This window comes from Neomonachus schauinslandi, chromosome 12 (assembly GCF_002201575.2).
Source record: "Neomonachus schauinslandi chromosome 12, ASM220157v2, whole genome shotgun sequence".
In the NCBI taxonomy this organism is placed as follows: domain Eukaryota; kingdom Metazoa; phylum Chordata; class Mammalia; order Carnivora; family Phocidae; genus Neomonachus; species Neomonachus schauinslandi.
The window spans coordinates 62373969-62391842 of record NC_058414.1 but is presented as its reverse complement, the minus strand read 5'-3'; the positions used below and the strand labels follow the sequence as shown (position 1 = coordinate 62391842).

At 38.5% G+C, this 17874-nt stretch overlaps 1 protein-coding gene and 1 pseudogene across 6 annotated transcripts in view; one reads left to right on the top strand and one right to left on the bottom strand.

Moving 5' to 3' along the window:
- BBS9 (Bardet-Biedl syndrome 9) overlaps positions 1-17874 on the bottom strand; it is a 475024-nt gene that overhangs the window by 399216 nt on the left and 57934 nt on the right. The window lies entirely within an intron of this gene.
- On the top strand, positions 1869-9668 carry LOC110580242 (annotated as a pseudogene).

Below are 17874 nucleotides of genomic sequence, written 5' to 3'. Positions count from 1 at the left end.
AGAGTATAGGACAAATTTTCCCCTTTGGGATATGAATTCTCAAGAAGGTAAGGGTAAGAATAGTTTTTTCAAACTGCACTGACATTCACCCACCATTGAGAATCTGTAGTCTCTCCCACCATCTCTTTTTTTTCCCTTGAGAATGATAATTATTGCCACCAATCCATTATGACTATATAGGGTCAGTCAAAAAAGTATCAGTGGCATCCACTCTGATTCTCTCAACATAGAAATATGTCATGATACCAACTCGCACTCTTCTCATTTGACGATATGTTGACCCCAACAAGCATTATAGTTGTGAAATGTGCACTCTGCCATTTGTCAGCTACATGCCCTTAAAGAAATTCTTTAAACCTTAGTTTCCTCATCTGTAAAACAGACTACAGTTATACAACTCTCAGCAAAATAACTGGCACACAGTGAGCACTCAATAAATGCTATTATGAGACCTTCAACTGATGTAGGTGATTGCATGAGGTCAGTAAATCACCAGTAAAGTACTTGGCACAAGTCAGCATGTAACTCATGTCAGTTTCTGATATTGGTTTCTTTCCTTTCTTAGGGCTGGGACACTAGCATGTATTTACCTTATAACTCTAATAGTATCTAGCAAAGAGCTTCCCAGAAGAAGCCTGGTAAATCCTAACTAAATAAGAAGGCCTGTGTAACTACTTCTGAATATTCAGCAATCTTTCAATGTCACATGTGGTTCATAAGCTCTAGCTTCACCAGTTCAGTTACTGCACGCTATAAAAATAATACCCGGAATTTACAAAAGCGGCTTTCTTACCAGGAGCTTAAGCTACTTCTAAATAACAGTTCATTACTGACAATGACAGGATCAGGCAAATACAGAACCATATTTTAAGGGAAACCCAAGGCTAAAAAGAGGATGTGTTTTATACTGACAAAGTCAGTCAATGGCAAAACAAAGACTCAAACTCAGAATATTTTGCCTCAAGTTCATAGTTTTTTCCAGCCCAGATTGCATTTCCTCAAAGGTCAAAAGTACACTGATACATTGATTCACATCAATTTTCCAAGTCTTCACTCAGTACATATAAAACCTATATAATTAAATATTTATAAAATATTTATAAAACCTATATGATTAAATATTTATAAAAGGAACAATGTCAAAATCTTTTCTTTATTAAGGTATATCAATGTATCCTTTGCTGTAATGTCTGAGGTTGATAGTGTATCTTTTTGCTCTTTTAAGGAGGTTGGCTTATTAAGTGTAATTATTTTTAAACCTACTACAAATAATAAAATTGTACACAAAATTTAATGTTTTCATCTTATGAGTTTTTATAATTCATCTTGTTTCCTCTGGCCATTTGCTTTTAATATGCAACCAGTGAACAGTATTTTTTTTATGTTTCACATTTAAAAATGCAGTCTTCCAAAAGCTCAACCAGAAATGTCCATTTCAAAAAGCTTACTTCAGCCAGTTGGCTTTGTCAGTAACATATAGTACAAAGTGAAAATGTAACCAATAGTGATTTTCTGCAGGTCAGATGGAACCACTTAGCATACTCAACATGGTTTCCAGTCCATGCCTCAAAAGGAATGTACTTCAGCGAGCAAGTGTTTCTTTTAAACTTCAGACTAGCTACTGTTGTTTGAACACCAGTGTTACCTTGGCATGGTTGAAATATATGTATATTCTGAGGATTATAAATGCTATCCTATATCAAAATATAATTGGAATATATTTGCATTATAAACATTGTACAGAATCAATACAAAATATAAGTAATCAGCAGGTAAGTTAGTATTTGGGGAACTAAAATTTTTGAATTTTAATCATTTCCTTTGTTTTCAAAGTTTCTTTAAGCTCAAAATACTGCACAGGTGCAATAATGGTTCATGTAAGCAGAAATACTAACTGTCAAAAAAAAGCACCTTTAGTGTTAAAAAATGACTATTTTTAATAAAAACTACCATAAAATTAACAACTTGGGAAACAAGAGATGTTGGCGAGGATGCAGAGAAAGGGGAACCCCCTTACACTGTTGGTGGGAATGCAAACTGGTGCAGCCACTCTGGGAGAATAGAAGGCTGTGAGATAGATCCCTGAGAGCCCCTGGTTGAGCACTGACCTGACCATGCACACAGAGAGACTGTGCAGGACTGACCAGAGGATGATGGCTACCAGGGAAGGAACGGAATAGATACCAGCAGTCAAGCAGTGTTGGGGGATATTAAAGGCCTGGCCCAGCTGAGATGGGGAGACTTCATTAACACCTTGTAAACGCCCTGAGAAAGGCTGCTGTTCCCTTAAGAGTAAGAATCTTGCCCCAGAGTAAGCCCTGCTCTAAACCCACCTACCAAAGCCTAAAACCAAGCCTTAACGAGATCCACAGGGAAGAGAGTTTGGGAGTTAAGGTATCTCAAGTCAAAGAAGTTTAGGAAATACCTTGGACTTCCCACAGATCTGCCCTATGAGAACATAAAATCAAGCTGTCATGTGTCTGTTAGCCATTTGTGCCATCAGGGAAATTCAAATCAAAACCACACTGAGATACCACCTGACACCAGTTAGAATGGCAAAAATTGACAAAGCAAGAAACAACAAATGTTGGAGAGGTTGTGGAGAAAGGGGAACCCTCTTACACTGTTGGAGGGAATGCAAGTTGGTACAGCCACTTTGGAAAACAGTGTGGAGGTTCCTCAGAAAATTAAAAATAGCGCTACCCTATGACCCAGCAATTGCACTCCTGGGTATTTACCCCAAGGACACAGATGTAGTGAAAAGAAGGGCCATATGCACCCCAATGTTCATAGCAGCAATGTCCGCAATAGCCAAACTGTGGAAAGAGCCGAGATGCCCTTCAACAAAAGAATGGATAAAGAAGATGTGGTCCATATATACAATGGAATATTACTCAGCCATCAAAAAGGATGAATACCCAACTTTTACATCAACATGGATGGGACTGGAGGAGATTATGCTAAGTGAAATAAGTGAAGCAGAGAAAGTCAATTATCATATGGTTTCACTTATTTGTGGAACATAAGGAATAGCATGGAGGACATTAGGAGAAGGAAGGGAAAAAATGAAGGGGGGGAAAGCAGAGGGAGAGATGAACCATGAGAGACTATGGACTCTGAGAAACAAACTGAGGGTTTTAGAGGGGAGGGGGGTGGGGGGATGGGTTAGCCCAGTGATGGGTATTACGGAGGGCACATACTGCATGGAGCACTGGGTGTTATATGAAAACAATGAATTGTGGATCAGTACATCAAAAACTAATGAGGTATTGTATGGTGACTAACATAACATAATAAAATTTTAAAAAAAATAAATAAAATACATTACATTTTAGATTAAAAAAATCAAGTTGTCACAAGTTCACAGTAACTGAACTTGTTATTTTCAGTCTTTTTTTATTTTAGCTTTTCTGCTGGATATGTAGAGGTATCTCACTGTGGTTTTAATTTGAATTTCCCTGGGGCCTATCGATGCTGAGCATCTTTTCATGTCCTTATTGGGCCATTGGTATATATCTTCTTTTGTGATATGTCTCTTCAAACATTTGTCCATGTTTTAAAATGGGGTTATCTTCTTATTGAGAAATAAGAATCCATTATATGTTCTGGATACAACACATTTGTCAGCTATATGCACTGTGAATATTTTCTTTCAGTCTGAGGCTTGCCTTTTCATTTTCTTATAAAAATGTTTTCTTTTCAGGGTGCCTGGGTGGCTCAATTGGTTAAGCGTCTGCCTTCGGCTCAGGTCATGATCTCAGGGTCCTGGAATCGAGCCCCACATGGGGCTCCCTGCTCAGCAGAGAGCCTGCGTCTCCCTCTTCCTCTACCCCACACCCCTGCTCGTGTGCTCACTCTCTCTCTCTCAAATAAATAAAATCTTTATTTTAAAAAAATGTTTTCCTTTGAAGTTATCTTTTGAAGACAGATTTCAATTTTGGTGAAGTATAATTCATTTGTATTTTCTTTCTTTTATGATTTGTGCTTTGTATGCCTGAGAAATCTTTGCCTACTCCAATGTAATAAAAATTTTCTTTATAAAAATAAATTTTTTTTCTTTGACAAGTTTAATAGTTTTAGCTTTTAAATTTAGGTCTATAACCCATTTTATGTTAAATCTTGTAGCTTTTCTTCTTGTTTTTGTATGGATTTATTTTCAATTGTGGAACCAATCTTATATTCCTGCAAGAAACTTTCAATTTGTCATGATAGGTTATCCATTTTGTATACTGCTAGATTCCATTTGCTAATATTATTTTTGCATCTGTGTCAATGAGGGATACTGATTGTAATTTTTCCTTATTATAATACCTTCGTCAGCTTTAGTATCAAGACTATATAGGCCTCATAAATGCATTAGGAAGCATTCCTTCCTCATCTATTTTGGAAAGAGTTTATATAACACTGATATTATCTCTTCCTTAAACTTTTATTATATTTCACCTGTGACACTATCTAAGCTAGAAATATCCTTTGTGAAATGTTTTTTTTATTATGAATTCAAAAATTTGAATAGATATAGGGCTATTAAAACTTTCCATTTCTTCTTGTGTTGGTTTTTAGTAAATTATGGTCTTGAAATTATTTATTTCATCTAAGTTATTAAATTATTGGCATAATATTGTTCATAATGTCCCTTTATATTCACTTTAATATGTCTGAGATCTAAAAAGTCTTTTTTTTTTAAGATTTTATTTATTTATTTGACAGAGAGAGACACAGTGAGAAAGGGAACACAAGCAGGGGGAGTGGGAGAGGGAGAAGCAGGCTTCCCGCGGAGCAGGGAGCCCGATGGCGGGGCTTGATCCCAGGACCCTGGGATCATGACCTGAGCCGAAGGCAGATGCCCAACGACTGAGCCACCCAGGCACCCTGATATAAAAGTCTTTTAAAAAACAGAGTTTCTAGATTCACAGAGTAATGGTGGTCACCTAATTCAAAGCCCTTCCTCTTTTACTCTCCTGGGGGGGGGCAAGGGGAGGAGAGACATAAAACTCATTGACCCTGTACCTTCTGCATTACTGTGATACAGAGAATACTGCAACCTCCACCATATATGGACAGGGGAATTCCAACAGCAATTCTACCACCAGCCCAATGTTACTACCAGAAACCTAAGAGTATAGAAAGTAGAGAAAGAAAGGCTGATAAGATTTGATGAAAAGGAACAGAGGGAAGCAGAGATCTTAGGGAAAGGACAGATAAAAATCAAAGAAAAAAGTGAAACAATAATGCAAAAATACTCAACATGGGTTGTGACCTAGGAGTTCATGGCTCTGGTCAGAGGGAAGGAACTTGAAAGTATGCGGGATTCCAAGGGTCAGTCTTAGAGAAGCACTTGATTTTGGGAGTGAGTTAGCTAAAAAGAGAAGGAACAGAGGTTTGTTTATTGTAGTGATATGGTCAGAAGACATTCTGAAACTACTTTATATGTGTTACAGGAATGAGTGAATGAATACATGTGTGAATGTTGTTGGGAGCCAGGGATCCACTTTGGAAGAAGGGATATAAATATGGAATGGGAAAGGAAAAAAGAACCATGTAGGGATAGACTAAAATTGGAGATATTGGTGTGAACTCATGATATCTAAATAATGTATATGTCTAAGTTGATGCACGTTCATGTGCATATATCCATATTTCTGTGCATGTTTCTATGTATGTGCTTATGCATGTACATGTAAATATATGTACATGTACATATTTATAGGTTTGTCTTCTAAAAGGGCCTAAAAGCAAAGATACCATGTAACAAGAGCACACCAGCACTCATATCTCAGTCTCTAATACCATTTCCCACTAATAGGAACCAGGGCTGCCCAGAGAAATAGCTTATTCCATGGCCAGAGCAGGATAGGTATAAGATGATCCTGGAACATCCTGCTGTGCTATAAAGTTTTAAAAGTCCTTAAAAAAAGAAAAAAGGCATGTCACAAGGACACAGGAGCTAGCTTAAAGAGGCTTCCACTGGCCAAATCTGGGACAATTTAAGCACCAAAAGTATTAAGTTCAATATTGACTTATAAATTATTGAGAAAAATAGAAATTCATGAGTCCACACTAATAATAGACAAATGAATAAATGAGGGATAAGGGAAATCTACTGCTTAAAGAACACTGAGGGCCAAATGACAAATATAAAGTAAGTGCTGAGTTAGAAAAATCACCTTGTAACCATCACTGTAAAGATTTTATCAGGCAAGAATCAACAATGAATGATAAATTTAAGGGGAACTTTTGAGGAAAAGCAGGATATGTATACTGCTTACTAGTAGCAATGGGGGAAAACAGTAATTATACAGTGGAGAAGTCAAGCAACACCTTGACCAGCAGATCAAAATTAATCATCAATGAAGGTGACTCTACATGATACTGTACAGAAAATGCAATATTACCTATTCTTGGCAGTAGTATACTAGTCTGGCCAAGAATGTATAATCTTAATGTCACAAGGAAACAATTGATAAACAAAACGAGAATTTTTTTTTTTAAGTGGTGAGAGAGTCTCTTCAAAAATGTCAATGTCACAGAAGACAAGGAAAGGCTGTGGAAATTTCCCAGCTTAAAAGAGGCCAAAAAGGGGCGCCTGGGTGGCTCAGTCGTTAAGCGTCTGCCTTCGGCTCAGGTCATGATCCCAGGGTCCTGGGATCGAGCCCCGCATCAGGCTCTCTGCTCTGCGGGAAGCCTGCTTCTCCCTCTCCCACTCCCCCTGCTTATGTTTCCTCTCTCGCTATGTCTCTCTCTGTCAAATAAATAAACAAAATCTTTAAAAAAAAAAAAAGAGGCCAAAAATACATGCAAATGAATACAGACTGGACTAGATCTTGTAATAGTGTGGGGGGGATGCTATAAAGCACCTTTTTACATTATTAGAACAATGGACAAAATTAGAATTCGGGTTTTAGAATAGATAAAAGTATTATATCAATGTAATTTTATGAAATTAATAACTGTACTGTGGTTATGTAAGAATATTCCTATTCTTAAGAAATACACACTAAAAGGTGCCTGGGTGGCTCAGTCGGTTAAGTGTATGCATGAGAGAGTGAGCACAAGAGAAAGAAAGAAGAAAGAAAGAAAGAAGAAAGAAAGAAAGAAAGAAAGAAAGAAAGAAAGAAAGAAAGAAAGAAAGAAAGAAAGAAAGAAAGAAAGAAGATAAAAAAATGAGATAAAAATATTAACAGTGGAGAAATCTGGTTAAAGGGTATAAAAATGTCCTTTAAATTATTTTTAACTTCAGAGAAAACAGAGAAGAAATATAATCATGCCTCAGCAGTCAGTAGTGTCTACACAGCCATAATAATGTAAATTATCGTATTAGTTACGTTAAAGGTCAAGCTGCCATAACAAACATACCCCAAAATACAATTATTTAAATTAGATAGTTTACATTTATTCTGCTAACTATAGAGATAATTTCTTTTCTTAACTCTTCCCACCCCTCTATAAGTAATCCCACTTCTTTAAAGTCTCTTGGAACCATCTGCCATGAATGCTTTTTCCTGCTGGGATTTTTTTTTTTTTTGCATCTTTTTTTAATTTTATTTTATTATGTTATGTTAATCACCATACATTAAAGCATTAGTTTTTGATGTAGTGTTCCATGATTCATTGTTTGTGTATAACACCCACTGCTCCATTCAATACGTGCCCTCTTTAATACCCATCACCAGGCTAACCCATCCCCCCACCCCCCTCCCCTCTAAAACCCTCAGTTTGTTTCTCAGAGTCCATAGTCTCTCATGGTTCATCGCCCCCTCTGATTCCCCCCCCTTCATTTTTCCCTTCCTCCTCCCTTTTTTTTTTTTTTAATATACAATGTATTATTTGTTTCAGAGGTACAGGTCTGTGATTCGTCTTACACAATTCACAGTGCTCACCATAGCACATACCCTCCCCAATGTCTATCGCCCAGCCACCCCATCCCTCCCACCCCCCCACCACTCCAGCAACCCTCAGTTTGTTTCCTGAGATTAAGAATTCCTCATACCAGTGAGATCATATGATACATGTCTTTCTCTGATTGACTTATTTCGCTTAGCATAATACCCTCTGGGATCTTAACTGATACAGTATGTAGGAATTTGGGGACTGTTTTGCTCACATAGCTGATGAATGCACAGATGATCTTCCTGTAGGGGTGGGGAGAAAAAAAACAAAAGAAATACATGGCATGCAATGGAATCATAATTGTTCAAATTATTATTGGTACAGTGTGGGATAAAGTGCCAGTTGAAGACTGGGCTTTGAGTGATAAATGGCTATTGCACTTGATTGTTTGATGACAAGAGTAATTACAAAGACTCCTTAAGCGGGCAACCTGCTCTGCTTAAGCACTTACAAAATAAAAAAGCTTGGGACCTTGAACTCCCAAATCAAGGTACATGGAGAACCTAAAAGCACCTATGATGGCCATTTAACTGAGTGATGGTGCACTAATTAAAAGGAAATACACAGGGGCGCCTGGGTGGCTCAGTTGGTTAAGCGACTGCCTTCAGCTCAGGTCGTGATCCTGGAGTCCTGGGATCGAGTCCCGCATCCGGCTCCCTGCTCAGCGGGGAGTCTGCTTCTCCCTCTGACCCTCCCCCCTCTAATGCTCTATCTCATTCTCTCTCTCAAATAAATAAATAAAATCTTTTAAAAAATAAAATAAAAGGAAAGGAAATACACAGACCTTCTAGGTTCATTAATGCCTGAAAATGTCGAATGTCACATGACCCACTAGTCAAAGTGGGACTTAAAGCTTTAATTTTAGTTATAAATGAAGCTTTCACCCAAGTCTTTCTCACAGTAAATCCAGCGGGTACATAAACCCATCCTGCCATTATTTTCTCATTGATGTAATACGAAGTTGGAACAGATATACTCATAAACTAGCTGAATCCTTACCTTAGCTTCTGCTAAGGAAGAGTATTGTGAAGGTTATTATGATAGCAGAGACTAACTGGAATCCCTTGGAACTTCTCCCAACCCACCAAAAGAGCACACTTTTCAAAATCAATACTCGTCCCTAAGGAAACTGCAGAGATTAGTGCCACCATCAAAGACAAAAAATGCAACAATGATGCATCCTCATTCATTACCCTATTTGGCCTGTGAAAGAGCCAAATGGATCTTGGATAACGACTATGGATTATCATAAACTTAGGAGAAATTCCAATTACAGCTGCTCTTCAAAAATAAGATATATTTAGTGGAAAAGGTCAACACAGCTCATGAAACCTGGTGCAAATCTATTAATAATCTATTACATTTCTCAATCCAAATGAATAAAGATCACAAGTAGTTCCCTTTGCCTGTCAAAGACAGTAGTACAGGCTGCCACGGCCAGTCAGTTACAGCACATCCTGCAGCTACTGCAAGCAAAAAGCAGGCCACATTGGTGTCTGAGGCCCACAAATAAACAACCCTGAGGCCAAAGCAGGCCAAAGAAGCTCAGGCTAAAATTGAACAACATCACCTGCAGAGGGAGAAAGAGTTCAAGGCCAAGGAAGCAGCGGTTCTGGGATCCCAGTGCAGCACTGAAGTGGAAAAGAATACCCAGGGGATGACCATCCATCCTCCAGAACTACTTCCAGCAGAACAGGGATGAAGTCCTGGAAAACCTTTTAGTCTTTGTGTGCAACATCCCACCAGAAATCCGTGAAAATTGCCCCATAAACAGTTAGGGGAAAAAGAAAGAGCCTGTTCCACAGATTGGCATTTCAAATGCCTTCATAGAATACGAAGCTTTAGCAAAACTCAAGTTATATTCTTATGAAAAGCCATGAAATTACTGACGTAGGTTATATAGTAGGTTCCTTTACTTTTGGAAGAATAGCAAATCTAGCTTCTTGGTACAAACTCAGAGCTTATTCAAAGACTTTATCTTTTTACCTCATATGCTAGAAATTTAATGGGTGGGGCACCTGGCTGGCTCAGTCGGTGGAGCATGCGACTCTTGATCTTGGGGTCACAAGTTCAAGCCCCACTAGGCATAAAGATTACTTAATAAAAAATAAATAATAACCTTTAAAAAAAGAAATTTAGGGGGGCGCCTGGGTGGCTCAGTCGTTAAGCGTCTGCCTTCGGCTCAGGTCATGATCTCAGGGTCCTGGGATCGAGCCCCACATCGGGCTCCCTGCTCGGCGGGAAGCCTGCTTCTCCCTCTCCCACTCCCCCTGCCTGTGTTCCCTCTCTCGCTGTGTCTCTCTCTGTCAAATAAATAAATAAAATCTTTAAAAAAAAAAAAAAAAAAAAAAAGAAATTTAGGGGCGCCTGGGTGGCTCAGTTGGTTAAGCGACTGCCTTCGGCTCAGGTCATGATCCTGGAGTCCCTGGATCGAGTCCCACATCAGGCTTCCTGCTCGGCAGGGAGTCTGCTTCTCCCTCTGACCCTCCCCTCTCTCATGTGCTCTCTCTCATTCTCTCTCTCTCAAATAAATAAATAAAATCTTTAAAAAAAAAAATAAAAATAAAAAAAGAAATTTAATGGGTATACATTGTGTGTTTTCCCAAGCTTTTTAGCTCAAGCAACATATATATCAATACTGGCATTTTCTTTCTTGGATAAGTAAAAAAAAATTAAGAAAGAAAGGGATTAATTTTTTTTTTCCCTAAAGCTTTCTTGAAGGTCAGGTATTTCATCTATGAAAAAGTAATGGTTATTTGTAACCTGTGTGAAACAGCAGCCAGCCTTAAAATAGTCCTTTCTGGATAAGGTTAGTACAAAGAATACTAGTACAATTGTTTGGGCTGCTTTTAGTTTCTCTTAATCAAAATTACTAGATGATGGAATTCAAAAACTAGTTACACATTATTACTTGGCGTACTGATAAGCATTTACAAGTAAAAACTCTCTGTCGTGCATAATTTTTAAAAACGGATATCTTCTTTTAGCACTGGTCCAATACCGATGACGTTACAAGTAAATCTGGTAAGCAGGAAGTGGCAAGTACCCCATAAAATTCAAGAGCCCACCACACTGTGAAGTTTCCAGGAAAATCTGGGACGTGTTAGAATATGCCCTCTAAAAAAAGATGTTGCTTCCCCTTGCACTGCCTTCCAAAAAGAAAAAAAAGCACAGAACATGGAGACTGTCCTTGAATTTTGGAAGCAATGTGTCATACATTCAGGTAGAGTGGCTACTTTTAAGCAGAGCCCAGAGCAAGAGAGGGTTCTGAGGCTAATAAAGGCTATAAAGTAAGCTGATTTTCTATGGCCCAAAAGACCCAGTAGTACTTGAATTACCTATACCAGAAAAGTGTACTCTATAGAGCCTCTGAAAACCCCCAAAAGAAGAGTCATTGTACAGACACTCAGGTTATCTGTCAACAGTTATTCTCCATTCGAGAAACAGCTCCTAGTTCTGCAGGGCCATGATACAGATAGAACATCTAGTTACAGGACACCAAGTGACTACATGACCAGAGCTGCCCATCAGGAAATGGGTTACCCAATCTACTGAGTTACGAAATTGAGTATGTGAAACAGCACCTTATCATTAAAGAGAAATGAAATATATGAATAAGAAAAGAAGGCATAAACTGAGTAAGTGGCTCAAATCCCATAGTACCTACTCCAGCTGCTTCACTGCCTCTTCCATGACCTCATTTCAATTTCCAGTTCAATTTCCTATGACCAATGAACAGAAGAAGAAAAAAACCCACAGCCTTGGTTTACAGATGCGTCTACATGATATGCTGGCAGCACGGGTAAGCTGTAACATCAGTTTCTCACTCCAAAGTTTCCTTGAAAAACAGTAACAAAGGAAAATCTTCCCAATGAGTTTAATTTTGAGCAATACATCTCGTTGTCACTTTACTGGGAATGTGAGACAGCCTAAGATTCAGATTTACACTGATACATGGGTAATGGCTAATGGGTTGGGATCAAGGAAGTAGAAAGAAAAAGACTGAAATATTGGTAAAAAGGAGGTCCAGAAAGGATCTGTGTGGAAGGATTTCTCATCATGGACATACTTTGTGAAGACATTAAAGATCCTAGTTCCCAGAAAAGCTTCCAGCAAGGAACACAGTCACAGTCCTATTAAATTTGAAGCTGAGAATGCCCCAGTTGGGATTCCACCACAGGCAAAAAAAATGGTTAATGTGCTAACAGAGTCATTTCTCCCTATTACTAAGAGGAAACTGAGTGGCTGTTGTACATGAGGAACAGATAAACATGTCTAAAATCCAAGGGATTCACTGGCCAGCCTCTTAGTATTATTCCTATGTCCAATAACAAATTTAATGAAAAACTATGTTAACCCAATAAATATAGGACACTTAAGGACTCAGATCTTTGGGGTATGAAGGCAAAGAAGCCTGACTAGCCAATGTGCTGAAAAAACATAAGGAGAATAGAAAATAGGTAGTGGAGGAAGAAAGTTATGATTTTCAACTTCAGTGTGCTGACCAGCTACAAAAATGGAAAATGTTACAGCTAAGCATATTTTACATTAATTATTTCTTCACCAACCCACCCCCTTTCCCACTAGGTTATATGATGAGCACTAATGATGACTACATTGCAATTCTGGTTTCAGATGGGAAAATGACAAAAATAACACCTTGCAACAAAAGTTGACTGATGAGACTTTGTGTCTCTCCTGCCTGAATGAAGAGTAAGAGGAAGGGCCCTTCTCCATGGCCCCCGCTCTTAATAAACCCTCAAAATAATACCATTACTTCCTCCTGTCCCTTCAACCCTAGAAGTGGTAAAAGTTGATCCACTCCTGATAATATCTGGATGCTTCATTATTTGTTCCCTTAACTCTGCCTACACCTGTCAATGATCCCTTCACTAAAATCTCTTCATTTAAATCATCCGAGATAAGCTCTATTTCCTGCTGGGATACTGACTGATACCAAAGTACATGTGGAAATTAGAAAAGTAGTATTCTGATTTAGTAAAAATACATAAATAAGGATGATTTTTTTAATTTGTTTTAAATAATCTCTACACCCAACATGGGGCTCAAACTCACAACCCTGAGATTAAGAGTCGCACACTCTACTGACTGAGCCAGGCAGGTGCCTCAGGATGATTAACTTACAATCTTTGTTACATGAAACCTACAGAGCAGCATTTCTCATAGTATGGTATGCTGATCTTCTGTGGTTCCTGTATAAGAATTATCTGGGGTTGTCCATCAAATGATGAATAGATAGATAAAATGTGGTATATACCTACACAGTGGAATTAAAAAAAAAAAACACAGAATTAGCTAGGCTACTTTAAAATGCAGATTCCTAGGCTTCACCCCAAACTTTCCAAATCAGAATTTCCAGAAGTGAGGCCCTAGACACAACACTTTCAGTAAACCTTCCCAGAAAATTCTTTGCACACTAAAATTTAAGAACCATTGTTCAAAAGCAGTGATTCTCAAAGTGTAGTTCCCCACACCAGCAGTATCAGCATCAGGTAGAAACTTGTTAGAAATGTAAATTCTTGGGCCCTATCCCAGTCCTACTGAGTCAGAAACTCTGAGAGTGGGGCCTAGCAGTCCTGTGTTTCAATAAGCCTTCCAGGTGATTCTAGTGGACACTGAAGTTTGAGAGCAACTATTCTAGAGTTTTGTCTTTTCTCTGCACAGCAAACATGTGATTTTTGTCAGCCAGCATCTGTTCCCAAATTCTATGTGATCCAAATAGAACTAACTCAATCCCCACAACCTACCAAAGAGCTAAGAACTTAAACAAGACCTTACCCGTCATCTTCTGACCTTACTGATGAGCTCATTCCAGTTATGAATTGAGTAAGTCATAGAGATGAAAGGTACAGCATAGAAAATACAGTTGTAATAGCAAAGTATGGTGACAGATGGGAGCTACACTTGTGGTGAGCATAGCATAATTATAGTGTTGTTGAATCACTATGTTGTACACCTGAAACTAATGTAACACTGTATATCAACCATATTTCAACTTTTTAAGTAAAAAATTTAAAAATTAGTAAAAATAAACTGGTTTAAAAAAAGCTCTTAAAGTAGATCACGGACTAACATAGTGTTCATCTCCTTTCCCTGGAGAAACCATATTAGAATGAAAGCAATCCTTGCATCTGCCAAAATTAAGAATACCCCCATTCTCTGAGCAAAACCAACCCTATTGATAGCAATGAAAATGAAACTGTAAGAAACTAAGAGACAAAATCCTGTCAAATGTTTACACTCCCCATCTATTCCCCATTAATTATCATGCCAAGTACTCAGATATTACTGGCCTTGCTGCCAACCCTGTGCCTGAGGTGGGATTACTCAACCGTCTGAACATTCACTGGGTCCCAGAGGTGAAACCACTCACTCAACTGTGGGGGCAGACAACCAAGCTTTTTGCCCATGACTTACAGCCAAGCTTCTGTAATCACGACCTGGCAAGCATTCTGACCCCCTTTATTATGATTTCACTCAGGGCAGAAATTAAGAGCCTGTGGAGACAGCCACTCACATTTTCTTTACCTGACTAGTGACTCTGACGCATTATATCAAAAGAGTTAGTATGACTTCCTATTTCAAGATTGTTAATTAAAAACTCTTATGTCCTCTTCTCCTCTCAAAAAAACCACCCCACACAAAAAGGAGTAAAATAAACAGACATAAACTCCTTCAAAGAAATCAAAAGACCCGTGGTAAGCCTAACCACAATCTATGAAGATGAGAAGTGAACAGAGAAGAGGTAAACCATACAAAAGGACACAGCAAGGTCAAATCTAAATGCCTGGAGAATATATTTATTTACCCCATAAAATTCCAAAAAGACTCAGGAAGTAAAAGCACCAGGTATCAGAGAAAGTGAGGTAAGATGGGATCTGAAGACAAGAGAGTTATTTAAACATCTATGTAAGTAACAGATACACAGACCTTCATAGAAACCAGGAAATATAATCTCTGGAGAAGTTAAACGAAACAAGGGACTCCAGATTAAAGGGACACACAGAGAATAGCATGGGAATGGGGCAAGTAACTGAAAATACATGGTTGAAGAAAAAGTCTATATCCTGGATAGTCAATCCTCTAATTCCCTTCTCCAACCATGGGACTAGGCTCATGATCCCCAGAAAGAAGTTAAAGAAACCCCTAGAGAAAGAAGACCACCTCAGGAGAAAAGACCTACACCTACAGATATCTGAGTCCCCAGGAAAACAGCTAGGTAGTCCCCTAACTGTCCTTAAGAGAAGCCCACCAACTGACAAGCCCTGGCCCCTCGCCCCATGGACACAGTTCGGAGAAATGCAAATCATAACCACAATGAGATACCGCCACACACTCACTAGGGTTGCTATAATCAAAGAGATGGATAATAACAAGTGCTGACAGGAATGTGGAGAACCTCATCCTTGGGTGGACCCCTAGTGCATCAATGGTAGGAATGAAAATAAGTTTACAACTTCAGAAAAATGTTTGGTGGTTCCTCAAAAGGTTAAGCATAGAGTTACAGCTATTCTATTCCTAGATATATATCCAAGAGAAATGAAAATTTGTATATGAATGTTTGTAACAGCATTATTCACAATAGCCATAAAGTAGAAAATCTAAATACCCATCAAATATGGCTTCTTTGCCTTTTGGCTAAGATCAAGTGTTTAAATGTCCATCAACTGATGAATAGATAAATATAATGTGGTATATTCATACAACAGAATACTATTCTACATTAAAAACGAATGAAATACTGACACATGCTACAGTACAGATAAACCTTGAAAACATTATACTAAAGGGCACTTAGGTGGCTCAGTTGTTTAAGTGTCTGCCTTCGGCTCAGGTCATGATCTCAGGGTCCTGGGATTGAGCCCCATGGTCCCTTGCTCTGTAGGGAGTCTGTTTCTCCCTCTCCTTCTGCTGCTCCGCCCCCCACCCCCGCTCATGCTCTCGCTTGCTCTCTCTCTCAAATGAATAAATAAAATCTTTTAAAAAAAAGAAAGAAAACATTATACTAAGTGAAAGGAAGACATCACAAAAGACTTTATATTGTATGATTCAATTTATGTGAAATGTCCAAGGGTTTTCACAATTTCCTAAGTGTTGGAAGCGATGAAGGTGTCTTTTATTACGTTAATGAGGTGACTTTTGGACCTCACCTAAGGATAGGGACTTTGCCAGGAGAACCAACCATATGATTAGAGGGCTGGAACTTTCAATCCTACCACCCCAACCTCTAGGGAGGGGAGGCGGGCAGGAGGTTGAACAGATAGCCAACGGCCTGTGATTTAATCAATCATGCCTAGGTAATGAAGCCTCCATAAAAACCCAAAGGACAGGGTTTAGAGAGCTTCTGAGTTGGTGAACACATGAAAATTTGGGGAGAGTGGCATACCTAAACAGGACATGGAAGTTCCTTTCCCCATACCTCGCCCTATGCAACTCTTCCATCTGGCTGTTCTGGAGTTATATCCCTTACTAAAAAACAAAAACAAAAAAACCCAGTAATCTAGTAAGTTGTCTGGGTTCTGTGAACAGCTCTAACAAATTAATTGAACCTAAGGAGGAAGTCATGGGAACCTCTGATTTATAGCTGGTCCATCAGAAGTACACGTAACAACCTAGGCTTGGGACTGCTGTCTGAAGTCTAAGGAAGGGGTCGTGGGAACTTCCAATCTGTATCTGGTGGGTCGGAAGTACAGGTAACAACATGGGCTTAAAACTGGCATCTGAAATGGGGAAATGGTTGGGTGCAGTGGGGGTGGGGAGCAATCCTGTAGAACTGACCCTTTAACCTGTGGGATCTGATGCTATCTCCAGATGGATAGTGCCAGGATTGAATCGAATTATAGAACACCAAGCTGGTGTCTGGAGAATTATTTGGAACTGCATGGGAACCCCACCCCCATCCTTGTTCCACACATTGAAAATTGAGTCTTAGAACCATTTTAATGGTAAGAGGTTTATTTTGGAGTGGAAAAATGTTCTAAAATTGATGTGGTCCTGGCTGCACAACTCCGTGAGTATAATAAAAATCATTAAATTGTGTGCTTTAAATAGGTGAATTGTATAAGTGACTTATATATCAATAAAAATGTTTTGAAAGAAAGATTAGATATATAGATAGCCAAGAACAGCCAGCTAGCCAACTGCCCTCTTTCCTTTCCCTCTTCCCACTTGCCATATATATTCAACAAGCAGGTATTTATTGCCCCTCACCCTCAAAACAAAACAGAGAGAGAGAAAGGGTTTTATTCTTTAAAGAAATATTGGCCTGTCTGGGAAGAACTATAGTGATTAATACTGGTGCTAGTTCCTGTGAATGTATAGGCCTCCTCTCCTCATTCTGACATTTGGAGGTCCCTATTTTAAACTAGATCCCCAACCACTCACTTTAAAGCTAGGCTGGCTGGTCAAAAGCCAACCCATTTTCACAGTACTTAATCTATTGATTGATCCTCAAAAAAACAAAACAAAACAAAAAACTGACAACCAAACACTTGAGGAAGGCCAGAAAGAAGAAAAGCCCAAGAAAAACAAAAGAATGAAATAAAAATTACTCCAGAACAAAATGTGATAATTCAAAAAGTAAAAAAAAATGGGGAGAAAAAAAAAATCCCATACCTCCAGATAACAAGAAGGTCCCCAGGAACTAGAGGGAATTGACAGATTCAATGGTATGACTGAAAGCCTAGAAAACTTGAGGAATTATAAGGCTATGTAAAGAAATATATGACTTTTTTTTTAAGAAATGTATGATTTTTTTAAAAAAGAATCTACTAGAAACATTCTCCTTTGAGTAGCACAGGACATTGTAACCATAAAGAAAGGAAATATGATCCTGGTATATACTACATTGAACAATATTTACATATCTCAAACAAAGTATGTATTAACTTTTAGAATCATCTACAGAGCAGTCACAGAAGATTTAGCTACAACTACAGACCAGTATGTAAATTTTATTAACCT